This window comes from Globicephala melas, chromosome 3 (assembly GCF_963455315.2).
Source record: "Globicephala melas chromosome 3, mGloMel1.2, whole genome shotgun sequence".
In the NCBI taxonomy this organism is placed as follows: domain Eukaryota; kingdom Metazoa; phylum Chordata; class Mammalia; order Artiodactyla; family Delphinidae; genus Globicephala; species Globicephala melas.
In genome coordinates this window covers 50,313,936-50,339,847 of record NC_083316.1, presented here as the reverse complement: position 1 = coordinate 50,339,847, position 25,912 = coordinate 50,313,936, and positions in this window count along the sequence as shown.

Sequence of the window (25,912 nt, the reverse complement as noted above, 5' to 3'; positions counted from 1 at the left end):
GTAACTGACAAGGAGATGGTGTTTGGTACTGTACTCCCTCAGGTTAAGCTTAGTGTTGGCTGGACTGGTCATCTCCCTGTTCCATGAAGATGCAGGGCCAATTCCCAGACCTTGTTGCTCCAACTGGTTTGGAAAAGGCTCCTCCTGCCCATCCACTTATCTAATCCTACCTGTGCATCAGGTTCCTCCTTAGGTCCTATTTCCTCCTTGAAGCCTTATGGGCAACCAGAATTTATGCCTTCCTTGATTTTTCTTTTTTGAACCCTAAATGTTTATATTCCTCATTTTTGCACATATGTTGCTAATATTTTTGAACTGATTCCTGAGTAAAAGAATCGTCATTGTAACAATATCACAAGTTCCTTGAAGTCTATAATTTTATTAATTTTATTTTCCAGAGGAGGGAATTTTGAACAGAATGAGAGGAAGAGAACTAGTATTTATTTAGCATTACTATGTGCCAAGTACATATGTGGGAAGCCCTCAATATCTTCCTGTAATTTTTTTCTGCATGGTATTATTTCCTTTTTATAGACGATTAAAATGAGGTTTGGAGTTTTAAGTACCTAGCTGAAAACACATGAATTGTGGTGGAGAAATTAGAGATTTGCTTTAGGGTTACAAAACACTAATCTCATCTGCTACCACTGTATTTAAACATCAGCCTCACTATACCTTAAAAGTTTGTCCAGTATCCACTTTATTTAGGCATACTACTGTCTTCCCGTTTTAGTATGTAATATAGGTGATATTTCTCTACCTTAATATATATTTTTCAATACTAGCTTTCATTGCTACTATAGTTCATCCTTTAATTTCAGATTAAATGATAACTGTATAATGATATTATCAATCAGTTGCTGAGAAGTCTTGATACAACTCCTTTTGGGAGCACTGTGCTTATAATTATATACATAGTCATTGCTGTCAAAATCACCTTTTCCCAACTATTATGAGGATGCTTTTAGTAGTAGAAATAGAAATAGTATACCTTGAGAATGTTGTTTGTACTAGCATTGCTTTTTTTTAAAAATTTTATTTATTTTTGGCTGCATTGGGTCTTCGTTGCTGTGCGTTGCAACAAAAGGGGGCTACTCTTCGTTGTGGTGCGTGGGCTTCTCATTGCGGTGGCTTCTCTTGCTGTGGAGCACCAGCTCTAGCATTGCTTTTTATTTACCACAGGAAAAAATTTTTACATGGAAAGTCGTAGAACTATAATTATGTTTTTATTATCTAATACTTCCACAAAATTTCAATCTTTTTTCTCTAAGTATTTGAGTTATCAAGATTATAAATCTTTCTGTGTTTTTTTATGTATGATTTGAAAGAATCAATAAACATCCTCACCAACTCTTCTGATTTTATAATGCTAGTCAGAAAATTTTATTCATTCTGACAGTTTCTTATATACTAGGTCTTCTTTATCAGTTTTACTTCAACTATTGAATTCTTGGAAGATTTCATAACCATAACACTTTTGTTATTTTTATTATTTTCTGACTGCCAAAATCCTGTTATTTCCTTTTTCCAGTAAAGATTTAGTTTCTGAAAACTATATTTAATCATCTCAGACTTTTAAAATTAACACTATGTATAATTTTTCTAGATGCCAGCTTTCATTTTTCTTAATTTAGTTTCCCTGGGTTGTGTTTAAAATTACTATCCTATTTGTTTCAATCCTTTTATTAGCATTAACATTTTCAGGTTTAGAAATATTTATATGGCTCCTATAAGATTCAGGTTTTACCAGATTCATATCTGCAGCTTGCCACTCAGCTTTTTATTGAAGTCTCATGGAATATTAAATACATTTTTTGATTATGTGCACCAGGACTACTGAATCTCAGGAGAAGAAACTATTATGAGGACAGCTCATCCTTTGGTTTGCTTGATGCTGTTTTTATACTTGTGGTAGAACAGGTATAGAACTCTGTATCTGTTTCTGTATTAGGGGAATATAAAGAGGCAGTCATGTGTAGGGAGATTGAGAACATATTCTAGAGCCAGACAGCCATGGATTTGAAACCTGGGTCTCCCATTTATTAGTAGTAACTTTGGGAAAATTGTTTAACCTTATGGTGCTTTAATTTCCTCATCAATAAAAGGGGGGTGATGATAATCACTACCTTATAGAGTTGTAGGAGGATTAACTTAGTTAATACATTTAAAGTGCTTAAAATAGGGCACATACACATAGCTCTCGTGTGTGTGTGTGTGTGTGTGTGTGTGTGTGTGTGTGTAGGGAATGCTCTAACAACAGTTTATTTAAAATGAATCTGCTTGGTTTCACTGTCACACATACAGAGATAGCCCATGGCACTCTACATTTTCTACCCATAATATAATGTAGTGAATTTTGATATTGCACAGGGTCATTCTTGTAAACCAGAAAAAAGAAAAGTATTTTTTTAGTTTTTCCTTTTTGAGCAGCATATGCTTTTCTTTACACAAAATGCTAGCAACATTTTCTCTCCCTTTTTCTCGAGTTATTGTCTGCCGAGACATATGGACAGTTCCAGGTCTCACCTGTGACTATCTCAAGAGGGAAAATCAATACAATAATTAACTTATATAAAGATGCCTAAGGCCATGACTACCTCTGCACTTTCTTTTTCTTAGTAGTAAGACTTTCACAATTGGCTTTGGTAAATTTTGCAAAAGTTCCATGAATAAATCTGTAACCATATTCATATATAAAAATAGTTACATGAATTTTCAAGAAAAGGCCAGGGGCTGAATGGGAAGGAAATATATTACTTTGTTCTATGCACTCACCTATGGGCTGCATGTGTTTAATAAACAATTTTTCCTATTTCCATTTGTGTCTGTGAAAATCCCAACTTTTCTTGAAGATTCTTCAACCTAACTGTCCTTGCCTTCATAAAATCTTTGAAAGCCTCCATTAGAATGGATCAATCTACTAAAACAAGTAGGTATAATTATGGGTCAACATATATCAACCCCATGGTAACTGCAAATAAAAAACCTACAATAAATACACAAAACCCCAAAAGAAACGAACACAAGCATACTACTAAAGAAAGTCATCAAACCACAGGGAAGAAATAAAAAGAAGAAATGAACAGAGAAGAACTACAAAAACAACCAGAAAACAAGTAATAAAATGGCAATAAGTACATATCTATCAATAATTACTTTAAATGGCTGATTGGATAAAAACAAAACAAAACAAGGCCCTTCAATATGCTGCCTGCAAGACACTCACTTCAGGGCTAAAGACACACACAGACTGAAAGGGAGAGGATGAAAAAAGATATTTTATGCAAACAGAAATGACAAGAAAGCAGGGGTAGCAATACCCATATCAGACAAAACAGACTTTAAAACAAAGGCTATAACAATAGAATACAAGGAGAGGATATTACACTTGTTAACATATATGCACCCAATACAGGAGCACCTAAATATGTAAAGCAAATACTCACAGACATAAAGGGAGAAATTGAAAATAATACAATCTACCTCTTAGTTTTCCCAATGTGGGTTTTATCTCTTTCATGACACTTCATACACTACATCACAGACTCCTTGAAGTCAGAATCTTTGTCATTTCATCTGTTTGTCTTTAGTCTTATATTCCTACCACCCTGTTTCACCTCTTGCCAAGTGTAGTAGCTCAAGTAGGTGGGTCTTCAACAAATCGTTCTGGAATGAATAGATTTATAAATGACTAGAACAGGTATGAGACATAGAAATCATTTAGTTTGATTCCTCATTTCAACCATGAGAAAATTGAGGCTTAGGAGGGTGCCCAGTTTTGCTTGAGATCACAAAGCAAGCACAGAAAGGGGGAAAAAAAGACCTTTCTTATGTTGGTGTACATACATTTTTAATTATAATGATTAAAATCTTAGAAGTACTGGTACTTGAGGATTATAAATCTCTAGAATATCTGAGACATTGCTTTGGAAGTAGCTATAGCAAAGCAGGTAAGTGTCTCTAAATATTGTGAATAGGATTCCTATTTAGCCAAATTTGTCATTTGATAAACAGTTTTAAAGAGAAACAGATAAATTCCATATTGCATTTTATTCGCCAGTTGTCTTGTGCAGTATTTGACTTGTAAATTGATTTGTCCAATTGACTATCCACAACTGTCAGGTTACTCTGGTAAAATGGAAGCCTCTGACAGTTAGAGAGGTCTGGAACCATGTGTCCTTCACTACAACACTGCACATGAACCGTTAGAATGAAAATCAGTTTCTCTGACAAAATAGATTTTTACTTTAGCATCAGACACAAAACATTGAAACATCCTCTTCCTATAAACCCTCTGAAACCTCTGCTTCTTGTCCTTTTAGAAACCCTGACAAGGACCTTACATGAATCATTCATTTTGTGAAAATACAATATTCTGTCAGCAGCATCAGCTAGCCCAGTTGGATTAGGAAACAGAATCAGGATGAACTAGAGCTTGAGACCATGGGTGTTACTTTAAAAGTGGTAGCCTTCCGGGCTCACCAGAATTTTAGACTTCATTCATGCAAGGACAGAGGTGCCTGTATAATTTTAGTAGCCAAAACATATCTTGAATAGTACTAATTTCACCAGTGAAAATTTACTTCCAAAGTTCTTTGTAATAATATATGAATCTTCTAGTGAAGATTCAGATATTGATATTTGAAGACCCTGTCATAGCTCCATTCCTGAGAGTGGACTCCTAACTATTTCAAATGCTAACAATGTCTTAGGTTGTTTGTGGCTTAAGTTTAACATATGCACGTTAAGTAACACTCTGTATATGCGTAGAAAAAGACTGGGAAAAATGCATGTAAATATTGACAATGGATGGGATGATGGGGTAATAGGTAGTTATAATTTTCTTTATATTTTTCCATTCCAGTTTTTTATTAGCATATAATTTTGTAATTAAGAAAAGTAATTTATTTATAAATAATTTTAGTATTTTCATGGATAACATAGTGTTTTCTATTTTGGTCTTCTTATCCCAAAACCATGATCCTAGCTGCCATGTAAATGGTCTTGGCAGTTCTCTCACCTTATCATCTTCAGTTGCCTTAACTAGCAGGCTAGGAATCTTGCTGCACATTTTCCCCTTCGATCATGCTTAGTTTTAGTAACACAGAGGTTTCTTGTTATTATTCCCTTCCTCTTGTGCCTTTGGCAGATAATATTAAGTGATTAAGGCACTCTTTCTCCTGATCCTGTACTCTCCTTGAGGTTATTCCAGTTCACTATGCCTGATCAGCTGGAATTGGCAACAATGAAATCAGCAAAGCCTAAACTTATCCAGGGATTGAGAGAGTCCAGCCTTGCTTGGAGCACCCACGAGGCAGGCCAGCTGGTTTCTGTTTATATGGAGGAGTAAAGAGCTTATTGAAAAGTTCTTCCAAAAGTAAGAGGGGTTAACATACAGCAGCTTGATTGCAGGACAAGGGGTTGTTATTATAGGAGAGAAGTGGTTTTGAAAGCAGGATGGCATTTGCTAGTCAGATTTCTCTTTGCCGCAGCCCCACGGCTGAGTCCTAGGATGCATTATGAAACATTCCTTTATAAGTTGCACTGATGGAAATGGCTAGTGGTGTTCCCACCGGAGCATAATAATGTAATCCTGATACATCACATTCAGGAACCGTAAAGAAGGAAACAGTACAGTATATGCGAATCATTCCTTTGGAATTTTCCAAACTAAAAGTAATTTGAATGGGGCTGGAGTTTCTGAATTCTATGAGAAAATAGTTCTGCTAACATTTTAGGTTTCCTATTTTAGTCTCAAATTTGTGTGGTCCATGAATACGTGGCTTATTCTCAGAAATTATGTGACATAAAAGGGGAGTTATTATCGTTTTCATTTTACAGATTAATAAAAGCAAGGAGAGGTCAAATCTGTTCACACAATGATAACTTATGTTGGAGATGAACTAGAACCCAGCTGTGACTTTGTTCTTTTCCCACTGGAACACATCACGACTAGGCCCATAGACACTTACCAAGAACACACTGAATAAAGCCCGGTATCAGATGCTGGGACTACTATAAATATAATGAGAAGTGCAGACCAACTTAGCACACTAAAATATACAGGTATTGGGGGGATTAAGATGGTGGAGTAAGAGAATGTGAAGTTCACCTCCCCCCACAAATACATCAAAAATACATGTATATATGGAGCAGTTCTCATGGAAAACTGACTGAAAACTGGCAGAACTCCTATGCAACAAAGGCTGCAAGAAAGATTCTCATGTAATTGGGTAGGACTGGAAAAAAAGCATTGGATAGGGACCTGTACCACTGAAGGGGTCTAAGAGGAAAAGAAAGACCACACAGGTGGACTCGCCCTGGGGAATGAGCCAGAGAGTAGGCATCCCAGCCCTGGGTCTTATGTGGAAGCGACAAGCCCTCTTGCTTACTGGGAGAACTGCTGGGACACACAGAAGGGCTGGAGAAGCCTAGACTCCACTCATGAGGAGTGTGCAGGTGCTGGCTTGCCAACAAACAGGAAGGCGAGAAACTCTGCACTAGTGGCTGCTGCCTAGCCACACTCCCCAGTCTGAGCTGGGTGAACAGCCAGCCTATCCCTGTTTACTCCATACCATGGCTTGGCCCAGGATCTAGAGCAGCCAAGTCCTGGGAAAAGAATCTAGCAATGCAGAGATGGCCAGAGGGTCCAGGAAGTGATCGAGGTGTGGCAGCGGTGGTTATTGTTGGTGCTTATGCAAACATAGGCAGCCCAGAACTCTGGCAGCAATGCAGCTGCTCAAACCCCCAGGAGCAACATGCCTCGATTCCCACCCCCAGTTATGTGAACTCTCCAACCCGTCCACTCCACACCACAGCTTGGAATTGGATCTAGGCCTGCTAGGTCCTGGGAGAAGACTCAATATAGGGACACAGGAGTGGCTCTGGGGGCCTGGGATGTGCTCCAGGTGGGGCAGTGGTGGCCATTATTGTCACTTGCTCAAGCAGTGCCACAGAAGCAGCCCAGATCTCTGACAGCAGCACAGCTGCTTCAATTCTTGCAACCACAAGCCCTGACTCCCAGTCCCAGTGGGCAAATGCTCTGGCCATGCCCATTCCATACCACAACCTTGCAATAGATCTGGGATAACCACAGCAGAGGAGGGTATGCTACCTTGAGCTGTGTCTGGGTGGAACTGAGGGTGGCTGCACAGGTGGGTGTTGAACCTCTATGGGCACACAAGTCTCACTTGCCTCAGCACTCCCCTCCCTTGAGGCAGGAACCCCAGTGTGGGAAGAGGGAATATCACACACCTGAAGTGAACAGAGCCTGCTTGAACCCAACCCTTATGGCTTATGCTCCAGCAGCTGGGGAGCGGACCCCACCCCTGACAGCTCAGTGACAGCCACAGAGCAGAAAGGAAGTCCCACTTCATATTTAGAGCAGGTTTTAGCTCCTCTAACACCAACCACAGCCTCTATCATGGTGATAGTGACCAGCACACCCTGAGGGAACTTGTGGCTAGTATCCACATCACATCCAGCCCTCACACCAAACACATTGAGCACACAGTCTATATAGGGATGGTCCCACATAAAAAAGCCACTTCAAGACCACAAAATATAACTGTTGTACCTAGATTCATAGACAAAGAGAAAGTTAAGTAAAATGAAAAGGCAAAGGAACTACTCCCAATTGAAAGAGCAAGTGAAAACCTTTGAAAAAATAAATGAAACAGAGATAGTCTATGAGGCACTGAGTTCAAAAATTTGGTAATAAATATGCTAACTGAATTCAGAAAGAGTACTGACATAAACACAGATCATTTTAACAAGGATCTAGAAACTATAAAGATAACCCAATCAAAAATAGATAATTCAATTTTTGAGATAAAAAATACTCTAGAAGCAATGAATAGCCAGATAAGTGACACAGAAGAATGCATAGGTAATCTGGAAGATAGAATAATGGAAATCACCCAGTCAGAATAACAGAAAAAAAAAAAAAAAAGAAAGCAACATACAAGATCTCTGAAAGAATATAAAATATGCCAACAAATGCACAATAAGTGTTCCAGAAGGAGAAGAGAGAGATAAGGGTATCAAAAATGTACTTGAAGAAATTATGGCTGAAAATTTCATAACTCTAGAGAAGGAAAATTTCATAAATCTAAAATTTCATATCCAGGTACAGGAAACACAGAGGGTCCCAAATAAAATGAACCCAAGGAGATACACATCAACACATATCATAATTAAAATGACAAAAGTTAAAGAGAGGATTCTAAAGGCAGCAGAGAGAAAAAAAAAAAAAAGAGAATCATATACAAGGTAACCCGCATAATGCTATGAGCTGATTTCTCTGCAGAAACTTTGCAGGTCAGGAGAAGGTGGCATGATATATTCAAAGTCCTGAAAGGGAAAATCTGCAACCTAGGATACTTTACCCAGCAAGATCATCACCTAGAATAGAAGGACAGATAAAGAATTTCTCAGACAAGCAAAAAGTATTTAACAGAATTTAGCAAAAATAAATATATCCTAAAAGAAATGTTGAAGGGTCTTTAAATAAAAAAGAAGCAAGAACCTATGGGAAAGAGAAAATCCTAGTAGGAAAGGCAGATATATAGTAAGGATTGAAGATCACTTAAAGAAGCCAGTATGTAGATTAAAAACAAACAAACAAAAAATGTAAACTCAACTATAACTACAATAAATAGTAAAAGAATAAGCATGAAAATGTAAGGTATGACATCAAAAACACAAAATGTAGCAGAGGGGAGTAAAAAAATGTAAATCTTTTAGAATGTTTTTGAACTTGAAAGATTATCAGTTTAAACCAAGCAGATATAGTTATGGGACAACAATATACAAACTCCATGGTAACCACAAATCAAAAATATACAATAGCTACACAAAAAAACAAAAGAAAGAAACATAAGCATACTATCAATACTAATGAAAATCATCAAACCACAATGGGAAAAATAAAAAGAAGAAGAAATGAAGAAAGAAGAAGTATTGAAAAAACAGAAAACAAGTAATAAAATGGCAATTATTACATAATTATCAATAATTAAATGGCAATGGACTAAATGCTCTGATCAAGACATAGGGTGGCTGATTGGATAAAAAAACAAAACGAACAAACAAACGAAAAAAACAAGGACCTACAATATGCTGCCTACAAGAGACTCACTTCAGCGTTAAACACACACACAGACTGAAAATAAGGGGTTGGAAAAAGATATTTCATGCAAACCGAAATGACTAGAAAGCAGGGGTAGCAATACTCATAACACATAAAATAGACTTTAAAACAAAGGCTAGGGCTTCCCTGGTGGCACAGTGGTTGAGAGTCCGCCTGCCGATGCAGGGGACACAGGTTCGTGCCCCGGTCCAGGCAGATCCCACATGCCGCGGAGCAGCTAGGCCCATGAGCCATGGCCGCTGAGCCTGCGCGTCTGGAGCCTGTGCTCCACAGCGGGAGAGGCCACAACAGTGAGAGGCCTGCATACCGCAAAAAAACAAAAAAAACAAAGGCTATAACAAAAGACAACGAAGAGTATTATGTAATGATAACGGGATCAGTGTAAGAATATATTACACTCTTTAACATATATGCACCCAGTGCAGGAGCACCTAAACATATAGAGCAAATTCTAACAGACATAAAGAGAGAAATTGACAATAATACAATAATAGTAGGAGACTTTAAACCCCACTGACATTAATGGGCAAATCATCTATAGGGAAACTCAAGAAGGCAAAAGAGGTCTCAAATGACACAATAGTCCAGTTGGACTTAATTGATAAACTCAATAAGGCAAAAGAGGTCTTAAACGACACAATAGTCCAGTTGGACTTAATTGATATCTACAGGACACTACATCGAAAAAAAGCAGGATGCATGTTCCTCTTAAGTGCACATGGAATGTTCTCTAGGCTAGACCATATATTAGGTTGCAAAACAAGCCTCAACAAATTTAAGAGGACAGAAATTATATCAAGCATTTTTTTGGACCACAACAGTCTGAAACTAGAAATCAACCACAGAAAGAAAAATGGGGAAAAAAACAAATATGTGGAAACTAAACAACATGCTACTAAAAAAACAATGGGTCAATGATGAAATCAAAGAGGAAATCGAAAACTACCTCCAGACAAATGAAAATAGAAACACAACTTTGCAAAATCTATGAGAGGTAGCAAAAGCAGTTCTAAGAGGGAAGTTTATAGCAATGCAGCTCTTCCTCAAGAAACAAGAAAAATCTCAAATGAACAACCTAACCAACCACCTAAAACCATTAGAAAAAAGAAGAAGAAAGCCCAAAGTCAGCAGAGGGAAGGAAATAATAAAGATCAGAGAGGAAATAAATAAAATACAGTTTAAAAATCAATAGAAAAGATAAATGAAACCAAACTGTTTCTTTGAAAAGATAAGCAAAATTGATAAAACTTTAGCCAGGCTCACCAAGAAGAAAAGAGAGAGAACCCAAATAAACAAAATAAGAAATGAAAGAGGAGAGAAATAACCAATACCACAGAGATACAAAAAATCATGAGAATACTATGAACAGTTATATGCCAACAAATGGGACAATCTAGAAGAAATGGGAAAATTTCTAGAAACATTTGGCATGCTAAGATTAAGTCTAGAAGAAACAGACAGTCTGAAAAGACCAATCACTAGAAGTGAAAAAGCATCTGTAATAATAATAATAAAAAAAAACTCCCTGCAAACAAAAGTCCAGGACCAGATGGCTTCACTGGGGAATTCTATCAAACATACAAAGAAGAATTTATGTCAATACTTCTCAAACTATTCCAAAAATCTGAAGAAGAGGGAACACTCCCAAAATCATTCTATGAGGCCATCATTACCTTGATACCAAAACCAAAGATACTATAAAAAAAAAGAAAATCACAGGCCAATATCTTTGATGAATAAAGAGGCAAAAATCCACAACAAACTATTAGCAAAATGAATCCAATAATATATAAAAAGGAGGACATATCATGATCAAGTTGAATTTATTCCAGGGTCCAAAGAATGGGTCAACATATGCAAATCAATCAGTGTGATATACCACATCAACAAAAGGAAAAATAAAAACCACATGATCATCTCAATAGATACAGAAAAAAGCATTTGACAAAATTCAACATCCAGTCATGATAAAAAACTCTTATCAAAGTGGGTATAGAGGGAATATATATCAACATATTAAGACTGTATGACAAACTCACACACTTCCTCCTTAACCGAAACGTCTCTAGTCTTCATTTAACTCCTAAATCAATCATTTCAACATGTAACTTAACTTCCCTAAATCTTTTTACTCAGCTCTAAAATGAGGATAACAACAGTAGCCAGTTTTATTTGCTTAATTAGTTTGTTACTGGGCAAATACATAATTGATTATCTCTGTATCAACTCTCTGATATTGCAACATCCTATTATAATTTTTTGGATTTAAATAAAGGACTTGAATTGACAAGGGATGGCTACTCTACTAGACAGGTTTGCAAAGGCCTGTGTTCCAGAGTTGTAATCCTTTGAGGAGAACTCCTGGTTTCCTGCCTGGTGGTTGCAGAAAGTTATCCCAACAGTGTGAAAGTCAGCTGAATGGCCTTTTTCCTCAGGTTTCTTCCTAATCTAAGAACTCTCCTTGGCATTCAGAAGGATACTTGTTTTTGTTCTGCTTCATGCATAGGAGAGAATCAGGTTCATTTTTTTCAGGAACTTCAGAGAGGCCTGCCTTCCAATGAAAGGCAGAGTGGTGTGGGGTCACTTAAGGCCAATACTTGTTTTCTTTTTGAGGGAATGAGATAATGCAGTTCAAGGGGAAAACAGGTGCAATATTTTTTTCAATATGAAAATGACTAGAAGGCCAGAAAAGGAGGGGTCGTGCACTATTAAGTGAACTTTATACTGTTCAGGAAGGTACAGCTCCTATATAGAATTCTCTGATGACAGTGGATTTAAACTGTGTTTTTCTCTGCCTATTATGCTGAAAATAATATAACTGGCCAAAAAAGTTGGTGACACAGTTGAACGAATTTTATGGGCTAAAACACATAGGGAATTTGCAAGCAACAACTTTATGTAATATTTTATCAAGAAACATGGTTCAAGGAACTTTGAAAAGGAGTGTTTCAGCCTTTTCTTTTCTGGCCAAGGCTGTTTTCTTCTACCAGTTCCCATAATCATTAACTTGGATTTCTCCCATAGGCTGAGACTGCTGGGAAGAAGCCCTTCTCATCTTCAGTTCTTTGGCACCCTTGTGATGCATCCTTTAGGGTCTGAACTGCATTGCAATGCCAGGCAAAAGGCATACGTTTGGGATCTTAAAGCCTTTGTTTCACTTGGCTCTACCTTAGCAGTTGAGTTACAATGGAAAAAGCCACTTATTGTTTTAGAGCCTTGAGTTCCTAATTTTGTAAAAAGTCAGGAATAGTACTTACCTCATAGGTATCCATGGAGGATCACAGGAGATAAAATGTGAAAATGCTTTATATACTTACTTTAATATTTAAACAAATGTTAATTATTGTATCGACTTTTTTTCATAATTATTTTCCTTTTCTCTCATATTAAGTTGAAAGATCCTTGAGGTAAAGATTTTGAGTTTCCCCTAGTTTCTGTCATAATACTTGGCATAAGGTAGGTGTTCAAAACGTTTTTGAGGAAGGAATGTGTGAGTGCATGAGTGAATAATGAATCTGTTTGGAGGACTGTCTGTTATATATATGATGGGAGATTTCAGAGCATTATAAATTAAACTTTGGGCCTCTTTCACAACAATCATTGCTTAGAAGACTACTCTTTTAAAATCAATACATATACCTCTAGTCAGCTCTGTGGCCCAGGCTCCCTGGTATAGATTTTTGACTGATAAATTACCCTGACCTTTGCTGATGTGCAAGTGCAGATTTAAAAGTTTACGGAGTAATTTTGAAAGAATTAGGATGCAAATGTCTGGGATAATTGGGAATTTGACAATTTCTTTTTCAGTGCTTCACTGTGAAATATGGCCCAGGGAATCAATTCTTACCTTTTAGAGCAATGGTTCTCAAAGTCTGGTCCCTGGACCAGCAGCATCAGCTTCTCCTGCAAACTTGTTAGAAATGCAGATTCCCAGATTCCGCCTCAGATCTACTATATCAGAAATCCTGGAGTTGGGGCCCAAGAATATGTATTTGAACAACCCTTCCAGGTGATTCTGATGCTCTCAAAAGTTTGAGAAACTGAGAGAGTACTGGAATTAAGAAGAGAAAACCAAAGTATAGAAGAAAAATAGCAATAGTTTGTTTTTAATAGTATTAGGTTTTAAAGTGTTTTAAAATGCTGTCAAATCTGTCATTCTAAAAGGATCCTTTCTTTCTTGGATTGGAAGAATCAATACTGTCAAAATGAATATACTACACAAGGCAATCTACAGATTCAATGCAATCCCTATCAAATTATCAATGGCATTTTTCACAGAACTAGAGCAAAAAATTTTTGATTTGCATGGCAACACAAAAGACCCCAAATATCCAAAGCAATCCTGAGAAAGAAAAATGGAGTTGGAGGAATCAGGCTCCCTGACTTCAGACTGTACTACAAAGCCACAGTAATCAAAACAGCATGGTACTGGCACAAAAACAGAAATACAGATCAATGGAAAAGGATAGAAAGCCCAGAAATAAGCACATGCACCTATGGTCAATTAATCCATGAAAAAGAAGGCAAGACTATACAATGGAGAAAAGACAGTCTCTTCAATAAGTGGTGCTGGGAAAACTGGTACATGTAAAGACAGTTACATGTAAAAGAATGAAATTAGGCCATTCCCTAACACCATACACAAAAATAAATTCAAAATGAATCAAAGACCTAAATGTAAGCCTAGATACTATAAAAACTCTTAAAGAAAAACATAGGGAGAACACACTTTGACATACATCACAGCAATATCTTCTTTGATCAACCTCCTAGAGTAATGAAAATAAAAAGAAAAATAAACAAATGAGAGCTAATTAAACTTAAAAGCATCTGCACAGCAAAGGAAACCATAAAAAAAAAAATGAAAAGACAACGCACAGAATGGGAGAAAAAATTTGCAAATGATGTGACCAACAAGGGATTAATCTCCAAAATATACAAAAAGCTCTTGCAGCTCTATGTCAAAAAAACAAGCAACCCAATCAAAAAATGGGCAGAAGATCTAAATAGACATTTCTCCAAAGAAGACATACAGATGGCCAAAAAGCCCATGAAAAGATGCTCAACATCACTAATTATCAGAGAAATGCAAATCAAAATTACAATGAGGTATCACCTCACACCAGTCAGAATGGCCATCATCAAAACATCTACAAACAATAAATGCTGGAGAGGGTGTGGAGAGAAGGGAACCCTCCTACGTTTTTGGTGGGAATGTAAATTGATACAACCACTATGGACAAGAGTATGGAGGCTTCTTAAAAAGCTATAGATAAATATGATCCAGCAATCCCACTCCTGGGCATATATCTGGAGGATACCATAATTCGAAAAGATACACGCACCCCAATGTTCATTGCAGCACTATTTACAATAGTCAAGCCATGGAAGCAACCTAAATGTCCATTGACAGAGGAATGGATAAAGAAGAAGTGGTACATATATACAATGGAATATTACTTGGTACATATATACAATGGAATGGAATAATAAAAAAGAACGAAATAATGCAATCTGTAGCAACATGGATGGACCTAGAGATCATCATACTAAGTAAAGTAAGTCAGAGGAAGACAAATATCATATGATATCGCTCATATGTGGAATCTAATTTTAAAAATGATACAAATGTACTTATTTACAAAACAGAAACAGACAGTTATCGAAAACAAACTTATGGTTAACAAAGGGGAAATGTGGTGGCAGAGGGATAAATAGGGAGCTTGGGATTAACATACATACACTACTATATATAGGATAGATAACTGACAAGGACCTACTGTATAGCACAGGGAACTCTACTCAATATTGTGTGATAACCCACATGAGAAAAGAATCTGAAAATGAATATATGTATATGTATAACTGCATTACTTTGTGGTACACCTGAAATTAACACAACATTGTAAGTCAACTACGCTCCAATAAAATTTAAATAAATAAATAAATAAATAAAAGGATCCCTTCTTTCCAGATAAGGAAACTGAGTTACAGATACGGTAGCTACCTTAGTCTAGACATGAGAGCTGTATCCCTTTCCACTGGGGTTCTCCTGGGTGACTGGCTCTCTCATACTGTAAACTCAATAAGGCTCCCTTAAGAGGTGTAATATGTCACCTTTCTTGGGTCGTATGCTGGAAGAGCAGAGTAATTACTGAAATGGGTCCCTCTCATGGTGGGAATCTGAGGTAATGTGGAGGGTTGGTTGGGGAGGTAGAAGTGACTTTTTAGGGTTCTTCACATCACACCATGGACAGAATCATTGACATCTACACATAAAGGACACACTAACCCTGGCCTCAGTGAGGACAACCCATTTTGGACAAGTTACAGAATCTGTCTTGTTTCTCTGGCAGTGGGAATTGAGCTGACGCCAGGATTTTGAGAATTTGCAAAACTCAATCAGAAACTTGAGATGGTACTATTGACCCATTTTCTACCAGGCAAAAAGCTGTGGTGAGCATGTACTTCATTCACAGCAAGGCACAAAGAGGATAGAAGGCAGAAATGATAGAAATTAGGACTTCATGGTCATTTGGGCTACTAATATCTCTAACAGGACTGTTACTTGAGAAATTGTGTGCACCAGTGCCAAATAAAGTGTCATGCTATCACTGAAGAAGCAGGTGCATTTTACTTTGTTCTTTTTTTCATGCTTGAGTTCATATTGCCCCAGTCAACACTAACAGTTTCACAATGCTGTTTGGCTGCTTTAAATGATAATTGCTGTTATCTCCTTTCCCTGTAATTGTCTTATTGCCTGCCTTTTCTCTACCTTACTAGCAATATTCCATTGTTTGTGTTCTGAAAGTATATTAAACTATTAAAAGCTAAAACCCTAAAGAACTGTATTTTTCTGTGGAAACTGACAATACTAATGAAGCCTAGGAGCCTGGTCCCACCTGCAGTCTAACTGCATTATTTATTATTCTTTGAGGCAACAATTTCAGTCCTTCTCCTGCCTTCTGACGACCTTCCTCTAACAGCCTTCAAGTTATCAGCTGAGGTTATCAGCTCAGGTAGGCAGCCTGGGCACATAGAACATGACAATGTGTAAACTGTTAAGTTCTGAAATATCTGTCTTCTATGACTGAAAATAACTAGAAGACAAGGTTGGCTCTTAGGAAGCTGGGGGAACCTGAGATCTCAAGGGTGTGAACTCCTCCAAACACAGCTGTAGGGGAGGTCAAGCTTGGCAACAGTGACTTCTCAACTCCTTTTACTGTAGCCCTGTCCCCCTCTTGGGGCCTCCTTGGGAAACCTGGCCTTTGTGATATCCACTGAGCATACAAAGCTCCCCAGTGAGGTCCCTCTGGGGACACGGTCACAGGCTCCAAAATCTTCCATCTCTTGTCCTTGTTCCCTCACAAGTTTCCTTTGCTAATCTTGTTGAAATGCAAATGGAAGTTTGGTAGGAAGTGTGGATGAGGATTATTTTAGGCACTGAGTTTTGCATGGAAAGTAGATAGTCATGACTAATGATGTATAGCTTCTAACCGAGTAGAACAGGCAACACAGAAAGACAAACAGAACAAAGCTTTACTTTTCCAACTTGACAATTGCTTACCATTCTGTTCTAGCATCTAGGTAGCAGGCTTCTGCATAAGCAAGGAAGACAATTATTTCTGGGGAAGTTTCTAGGAATGCCAGTTATTCTCCCTTACCCAAGTATATTACTCCCATGAATCTGTCACAGCGTCTGGAATTCTACAATTGAAACTGCCTTACTTTGGATTAAAGCACCATATCTCAAGTATGTTTTTTTTTTTAATTGCAGTCCTGATGGAGCAGAACAAGCAAACAAGCAAAATCAACATAGTCACAGAACCAGCTTCAAGGAAAGCACAAGAGATGGATCTTCTTGTGTTTGCATGCATCCCAAGTTCACAGTCTCAGCTGCCATTGATCTCCTCTCAAGGTTGAGAGGGCCAGTCTTAAGGGATCCTGTCTCTAGGACAAGGATAATAGTAACTGGAGCCAGCTGGCTGACAGTTACAGGAAGGAGGGAGGCACAAATGCAGACAGCCAGAGTGGAAGTGTCACAGCCTCATGAATTAATTGGCTCTTCTACTGGACAGAACAGGTCACTTCTCCTTCAGCAACCCAGATAATACTGGGTGAGGGTACCATGTATCACACTGCAAATTAATCTCTGGTTCTCCTGCTAGGACTGTTCAGACTCCTATTTCAAGATTTTGGGCTTGTATCGAAAATTTACTTTCTCTTAAACTCATGTTTTTATATCATACCCCGTTGAATCTAAGTTTTGTTCTTGCTTCTGGAGTCTTCCTTTCTGGAACTCCTCATTACGCTCTTTTTGTAATTTAGCGACTTCAAATGTACCTTATCCTCTGCACTTTTTATAACCTTAATTTTTATTCTTGCTTATGGTTCTCTAATGAAGTTGTTAAATAAGATTGCAGTGGTAACACATTAGAATCCTCTTTGTAACTCAATGTATTTCCATTTCAGAATTTTTTCCCCAGTGTTTCAGGCTATCTTTGGTATTCAGGATCTTACTCACAACTGAACTAATTTGAACTAATTTGATCATTTAGTTACCATAAGCTTTGTGATATGTAACAACCTAATTCCTCTATCCCATAAACTGAGAGTGCCGCTGAAGCCTTGAGAAGTGTTATCTAAGTGGTTGAAGCTGCCTAAGGAGTTCAGGGGCCACAAAACTCCCACCTAAAATGAAACAGCCCCATCAGATGGTTCCATTGGGTTTACCTTGGTTTAGTCCAAATCACTGAATATTTGGGAGTGATTGTGGATCTGGCCTTGGAGTTAGTAGCCCTGCCTGTGACTTGGTGGGATTTATTTACACTGTCTCTACTTGTACTTTTTCTCATAACATGGGTAACAATTCCCATTTACTGAAAATAAACTTTTGAGGAGTCACACAATTATAAAGGGACTTACTTCTTACATTCAAGATTAATGGTGCACATTACCTGTTACTAGTAAATATAATTCTTGATATTTTCTTTAATATTCTCATTCAGGAAGCTTGTTGACAGAGAAACCTACTCTATTTCTTCCATTTGCTCTCTTGCCAGGCCACCTTGTTACAGGACTCCAGAGGGCACCCTCCTGTGGACAGTAATAATGCCCATGCTGTTGAGCAACACACTGCCTTGCTCTAAGTCTAATGAGCTGCTTACAATTTTTTCTCTGATCGTTTCTCCCCCTATGGCTAGAGATGATATGACTGCCTTGGAAAATAACTTTTTAGACAGAGAATTTTTTTATTTTGGAAAAAAATCACGTGACATAGTTTCTTTTTCCCTGATTTTGTTGTCTTGTCCACTTTATCTCTTCCTTATAATTTTATCTATATTTTATAATTTGACCATAACTTTATATTATTATAAAGCTTTTAAATTCTATTTTTACTAGAAGCAGTAAGAAGCACAGATTTGCTTGTCTTTCCTTCCTCACTTCTTTACTGTTGATCAATAAGGATTGGCTACTAGTGTTAATGCTATTGTTTTCCTTACCACCAGAAAGAGCCAGACAGTATAACAATTCTTTTTTGTCACCTTCCCATGGTCAATGTGCACAAGTCTCCAAACCCTACACATTTGACCTTTCTGCTTCATTATAATGTGGGGTTGGCATCTTTATACTATAGGCAACTTTGATGGTATGCACAGTGGTAACTCATTAGATGGAGCCATCTGATGCCTCCTTTGTAGTGGGTTTCTTCTGTAGATCTGTCTGTGGATAAGAGCCAAGATGGAGAAAACACAAACAAACGTATACAAAGGGCATCCTATCCACTACTGTTCCAATTCCTCTAAGCCTTCTTAGCCTGGTACAGTGGGGAAACCCACTTCCACAGGTTGAGGAAAGAGGCAAAAGGAAGCACTAAACAGATCCCAATTAATCATAATAATCATCAGTTAGCTCCCCATACCTAAATTAGTAATGAGAGGAAAAGAAAATGATTTAAGCTGAGTTAATTTCCTATTTTAAAAAAATATGGTTATAAAATACATAGTCCTAAGGGCATGCAGTTCTTAAGATCTGCGTTGTTCTAGATCAAGCAGCTTTACGTGGTTTTTTTTACCCTTAATTATTGGATAGTATTAGTCAGAAGAGAAGGTTATTTTACTGGAAGAGGGAAAATGATTAGATCTGGTCAGTGTAAATAGAATGTGTTATTCTATACTTAGTGAATTCAGGGGAACATGTACATTTTAGCAAGACACTGTGGAAAAGCAGATGCAATAAGGAAGAGATTACATTCTTAACATTTGGGGGGCTAGTGGCAAAAGTTCAGATGGAGGTTATCTGCCATTCTTCTTCTCTTTTTATTGCTATACTTTATACCACACCTAGTGATACCTCAAACGCATGTTAGTAGACACCCCAGCTGTCTAGGGAAAACACTTTTACTCTCATACTATACCCGCACTTCATTTCTGACACTAGATTTGTGAATTTTCCACAAATCAAGTGATTCTCTAACATCAGCTGGGTGTCCTACAATTTAACTCAATTCTGAGACTACCTACCTGTAGATAGTATCAGATCCCAGGTTAAGAGCTCAGGCCCACAAGACTAGCCCCCCACACTTCAGATGCCAATCACAAGTCCCAGGTTGTCACCTGTACTTCTGATGGACTGGCTATATAAATCAGGGTTCTCCTTCCTTGGGTTCAATAATTTGCTAGAATGGCTCACAGAACTCAGGGAAACACTTAGGTATGTTTACCAGTTTATCATATAATGAAGGATATGATAAAGAGAACAGATGAAAAGATACGAAGCGTGAGGTTTGGAAAGGCCCCAAGTGCAGGAGCTTCTGTCCCCATAAGTTGGGGTGTGCCACCCTCCTGGCATGTGGATGTGTTTAACAACCTGGAAGCACTTTGAGCCCTGCACTATTGGGAATTTTACAGAGGCTTTATCATGCAGGCATGATTGACTATTAATTCCATTTCCAGCCTCTCTTTCCTCTCTGGAGAATTGAGGGTAGAGATGAAAGTTCCAAACTTCTAATCATGGCTTGGTCTTTCTGGTGACCAGACCCCCATTTAGGAGTCCACCAAAAGTCATCTCACTAGGACAAAAGATATTCCTATCAACCAGGATATTCCAAGAAATTTAGGAGACTGGTGTCAAAAGCTCCTATCACTCAGGAAATTACAAAGGTCTTAGGAGCTCTGTGCTAGAAACCAGGATCAAAGACTAAATATTAGAACAAAATATTCTCTTAGCACATCTGTTTATAAGAGAATTAGGAGACCTGTGTCAGGAATCAGAGGCAGACACACACACACACACACACACACACACACACACACACACACACACACACACACACACATATATATTTTATTATTTCACATTAGCCCTAATCCAAGCTCTGGGCACACCTCTACTCAAAAAGCTAGTCATTGGGTTTAGGAATGTATATAATAGAAGCATGGTTATTCTGTGTGTGTACAGACTCTAGAACTTAGCTGAGGTATTTTGGCTGGGAATTCTGGTGTCCTTGGTATCTGGAAAGTGTATCTAGAGGGCAAAGACTTATGCCTTTTTGCCCCACATTATCCTTGACTGGTAGAAAAGGACATGATCAGATGAGGGCTAGAATGGGGCTCTCTAATGTATACAGGCCTTCCAGGACCCAGTCCCACCCACCAGAGGCCCAGAACCTGGCCTCACCCACCAGTGCACTGGCACCAGCCCCAGGACACAGTCTCACTCACAATTGGGTAGGCACAGCCTGAAGACCAGCTGGGTCCTGGCCCTGGCCACCAGCAGACAGACACCAATCTCCAGACTACTGCAGTCCCACAGCTTGCCAGGCCAGGACCCAACCCACCCACCAGCAGGCCAGAACCAGCTCTGGGACAACCTGGGACCCACCCCTGCCCACCAGTGGACCAACACCAGCTTTGGGAAGCCTTGAGCCCCTCAGCCAGCCACCCTGGGATATATCAGCTTTGGACACCATGGACCCCAAAGTTGGCTGTGTTGGGAACAAGCCTTGCCCACCAGTTGGACTAGCACCAACTCTGAGACCCCTACAGCCCTACAGTCTGAGACTTCAGGACTTGAACCTGCCCACCAGCAGACCAGAACCAGCTCTGAGGTATCTTGGGTCCCTCAGCCAGCTGCCCCAGGATGAGGAACCACAAACCAGCAGGCCAATACCAGCTTTGGGATAGCCCAGACCTTGCAGCCAGCCATCAGGAACGGGCCCTGCCCACCAGCATGAGGACACTAGATCCAGGATGCCTAGCCCTGCAACCTGCCACCCTGGGACCTGGCTCTACTCTCCAGCGGGCCAGAACTAGCCCTGGGACCCCCTGGGGCTCTGCAGCCAGCAGCTTCATGACCTGGCCCCACCCACCAGTGGCTGACAGCCTTGGCACAAGTCAGGACCTGGCAACCAACTGGACTGAAGGCCAGCTACACCTAACAGACCTCCCACAGTAGTCAACCTGTCACAATAGAAGGACCCATGAAGACTAAATGGGGGCACCCCTAGAGCATATAGCTCTGGTGACCAGAGGGGAGTGTGCTGCTAGGAAACATAGAATGTCTCCTACATAAGGCCACTTTTCCAAGACCAGGAAACATAACTAACCTATCAAATACATGGAAATAAAAACAGAGAATTAGGCAAAATGAGGCAACAGAGGAATATGGTCCATGTGAAGGAACAAGATAAAACCCCAGAAGAACTAAGTAAAGTGGAGAAAAGCAATCTATCTGATAAAGAATTCAAGGTAATGATCACAAAGATGCTCAAAGACTAAGAATGGATGAACACAGTGAAAAGTTTAACAAAGAGTTAGAAAATATGAAGAACCAATAGTAGAAACAATAGTTCAGAGTAGAAGAACACAATAACTGAAATTAAAAATAGAGTAAAAGGAACCAACAGTAGATTAGATGATACAGAGGAACAGATCACTGAACTGGAAGACAGAATAGTGGAAATCATTCAAGCTGAACAGAAAAAAGGAAAAAAATTAAATGAGGACGGTTTAAGAAACTTCTGAGACAATATCAAATGAACTAATATTTGCACAATAAGGGTCCCCAGATGGAGAAGAAACAGAAAGGGGGAGAGGACATATTTGAAGACATAATAGTTGAAAAGTTCCCTAATTTGGGAAAGGAAACAAACATCCAGGTCCCAGGAGTAGAGAGTCCCAAACAGGATCAACCCAAAGAGGACCACACCAAGACACATTGTAATCAAAATGGAAAAAATTAAAGATAAAGAGAGAATATTAAAAGCAGCAAGGGAAAAGCAACAAGTTATATACAAGGGAACCCCCAGTAAGCTATCAGCTGACTTTTCAGCAGAAACTCTGCAGGCCAGAAGGGAGTGGCATGTTATATTTAAAGTGATGAAAGGGAAATACCTAAATTTGAAGGAGAAATCAAAAGTTTTACAGACAAGCAAAAGCTAACAGTTCAGCACCACAAAACCAGCTTTACAAGAAATGTTAATGGGGCTTCTCTAAGCAGAAAGTCCACAAGAAATATGAAAATTACAAAAGGAAAAATCTCATTGGTAAAGGCAAATATACAGTAAAGGTAGTATATCTACCACTTATAAAACTAGTAGGAAAGTTAAAACTCAAAAGTAGTAAAATCATCTATATCCACAATGAGTAGTTAAGAGATGCACAAAACAAAAGGATGTAAAATATGATGTCAAATATGGTAAATGTGGATGGAGGGTAAAAATTCAGGGTTGTTAAAAGGTGTTTGAATTTAAAAGATCAGCAACTTAAAATAATCACATATATAAATAGATTGCTATATATAAAACTCATGGTAGTCACAAAACAAAAATATAGATACACACATACAAAAGAGAAAGGAATTCAAACATAACACTAAATATAGTCATCAAATCACAAAGGAAGAGAGCAAAATAGAAGGAACAAAAAAGAAACACAAAACAACCCCCAAACAATGAACAAAATGTCAATAAGTACATTCCTATCAATAATTACTTTAAATGTAAATGGACTAAATTCTTCAATCAAAAGATGGGGAGCTGAACAGATGAAAAACCAAGACCCATATGTATGCTGCCTGCAAAAGATTCATTTCAGATATAAAGACACACACAGACTGAAAGTAAGGGGATGGAAAAAGTTATTCCATGTAAATGGAAACAAAAAGGAAGCCAGGGTAACAACACTTGTATCAGACAAAATAGACTTTAAAACAAAGATTGTAAAAAAGAGAGAAAGAAGAACATTACAAACCAACCCATAGAGAAAGAAATCAGATGTGTGGTTATCAGAGGCAAGGGGGAGGGAGAGGGGGAGCTGTATGAAGGCAATCAAAAGGTAAAAACTTCCAGTTATAAGATAAACAAGTATTAGGAATGTAATGTGCAACATGACAAATATAATTATCACTGCTATATTTTATATATGAAAGTTGTTAAGAGAATAAACCTAAAGAGTTCTCATCACACACACAAAATATTTTTTTCTATTTCTTTAATTTTGTATGTATATGATATGATAGATTTTCACTAAACTTATTTTGGTAATCATTTCATGATATAAGTCAAATCATTATGCTGTACACCTTAACTTTATACAGTGCTGTATGTCAACATATCTCAACAAAACTGGAAGAAAAAAATTTTTTAAAGATTGACAGTATTTTTAAAAAATATTAATTCTTATAAAAAGCACAGAGCAGTGCTTAGCAAATTGTTAAAAAAAAAAAGTATAGAGGGCTTGGGGGGCATAGGTGGTACCATTTGCTTTATGCAACCCCAGTAACAAAAGTCTTAGGAGACAAGATTGAACCGGCCTCAACTGTGCTTTCCTCATTTCTGGTTGCTTTGTTTATGAGGCCAGATGTCATATGCAGCACATTAGAAAAAGCAAAATCACATGCAAGTAAGGTTAATATTAATCAGGAACAGAGCAGTTCATGATCACCAATGCCATCTTGGGGAATGATTTGGGGAGTAGTTTGGAAGGGTTTTGAACCATAAATAAAGGATGATATTACCAGGAGGGTGCCAAGCTTGCGTGCTGTATGACTTCTGGGTGTTACAGACAACTGTGTCTCCCTCTGGCTTTGATGGAACTATAGTAAATGAGCTAGATAGTCATGAATCCATATTCTATCACTTATGTTGCCTGTTTCTGTGAGCTTTTACATTATGCTCCTAAAACGTTTTTTACATTCATTTCAACCTTTTTCACAGGGCCACCACATGCCCTGTATATTTAAAAACCTGGGCTGGGAAAGAAGCCACTTGTCCTAACTTACTTGGTGTCTGCAGAATGGGTTGGAAGATATTGTAGGTAAGGGGTTGAAGGAGGAGAAGAAATTTAAATGAGAGAGACCATAGCAGTAACAGTCTTGCTTCCATAACCACCATGTTTTGGGAATTCTATCTATTGTCCTCTGCACTCAAAAATAGAAGGGAGGGTTGAGAGTCTGCCTGCCGATGCAGGGGACATGGGTTTGTGCCCCGGTCCGGGAAGATCCCACATGCCACAGAGCGGCTGGGCCCGTGAGACATGGCCGCTGAGCCTGCGCATCTGGAGCCTGTGCTCCGCAACGGGAGAGGCCACAACAGTGAGAGGCCCGCGTACCGCAAAAAAAAAAAAAAAAAAAAAAAAAGAAGGGACCAAAAGAGCAAGACCCTAAGTAAGGGGAACTCATTTAGAGTGGGCAGCTTAGAAACTATGGATGCAGTTACCTAATTTTACCAACAGTGCATTTCACATGGATGCATTAAAATGCTACATTTCTGTGAAGTTAGATGATATTGTCACTATTCAGTCACTACCGTAGTCCTCCTTAATTTGCAAGATACAAATGTACAAGATACATTCCAAGACTCCCAGTAGATGTCTGAAATCACAGATAGTACCAAGCTGTGTATATACTATGATTTTTTCTATACTTACATACCCATGATACAGTTTAATTTATAAATTAAAGTACAGTAAGAGATTAACAATAATAATAAAATAGAAGAATGATAACAATATACAGTAATAAAAGTTATGTGATGTGGTCTCTAACTCTCAAAATATCTTATTGTGTTTAATTTATTGCCTTGTCTGTCTTAACTAAGCACTTATGCACTGTGGCCGTAACTTTTGCATGTTGACGTGCAACAGTAAAACTAACATAAATGTATTTTTCCTTCTTCACAATTACACAGATAGAAGATTTATTCTTACTATAGACCTTAGCAACCTCACCATACAATATTCTTTCTTTCCTTATTAAGTTGAGAACTTTCACCTTTTCACTTAAAGGAAGCACTTTATGGCTTCTCTTTGGCATATCCAAATTACCAGCATCTCTATTCTAGTGCTTTAGGGACATTATTAAGTAAAATAAGCATTACCTGAATACAAATGCTGCAATACTGTGACAGTCAGTTTAATAACTGAGATGGCTACTAAGTGACTAACAGGCAGGATACACTGGACAAAGGGATGGTTCATGTCTAGGGTGGGACAGAGGGGGACAGCATGAAATTTCATCACACTACTCAGAATGGTGGGCAATTTAAAAGTTAAGAATTGCTTATTACTGATTTGCATTTCCCTGATGATTAGTGACATTGAGCATCTTTTCATATGTCTGTTGGCCATCTGCATTTCCTCTTTGGAAAAAATGTCTATTCAGTTCTGCCCATTTTTAGTCAGTTTATTTTTTTGATATTGAGTTGTATGTGCCATTTATGTATGTTGGATATTAATCCCTTATTGGTCATATCATTGCTAA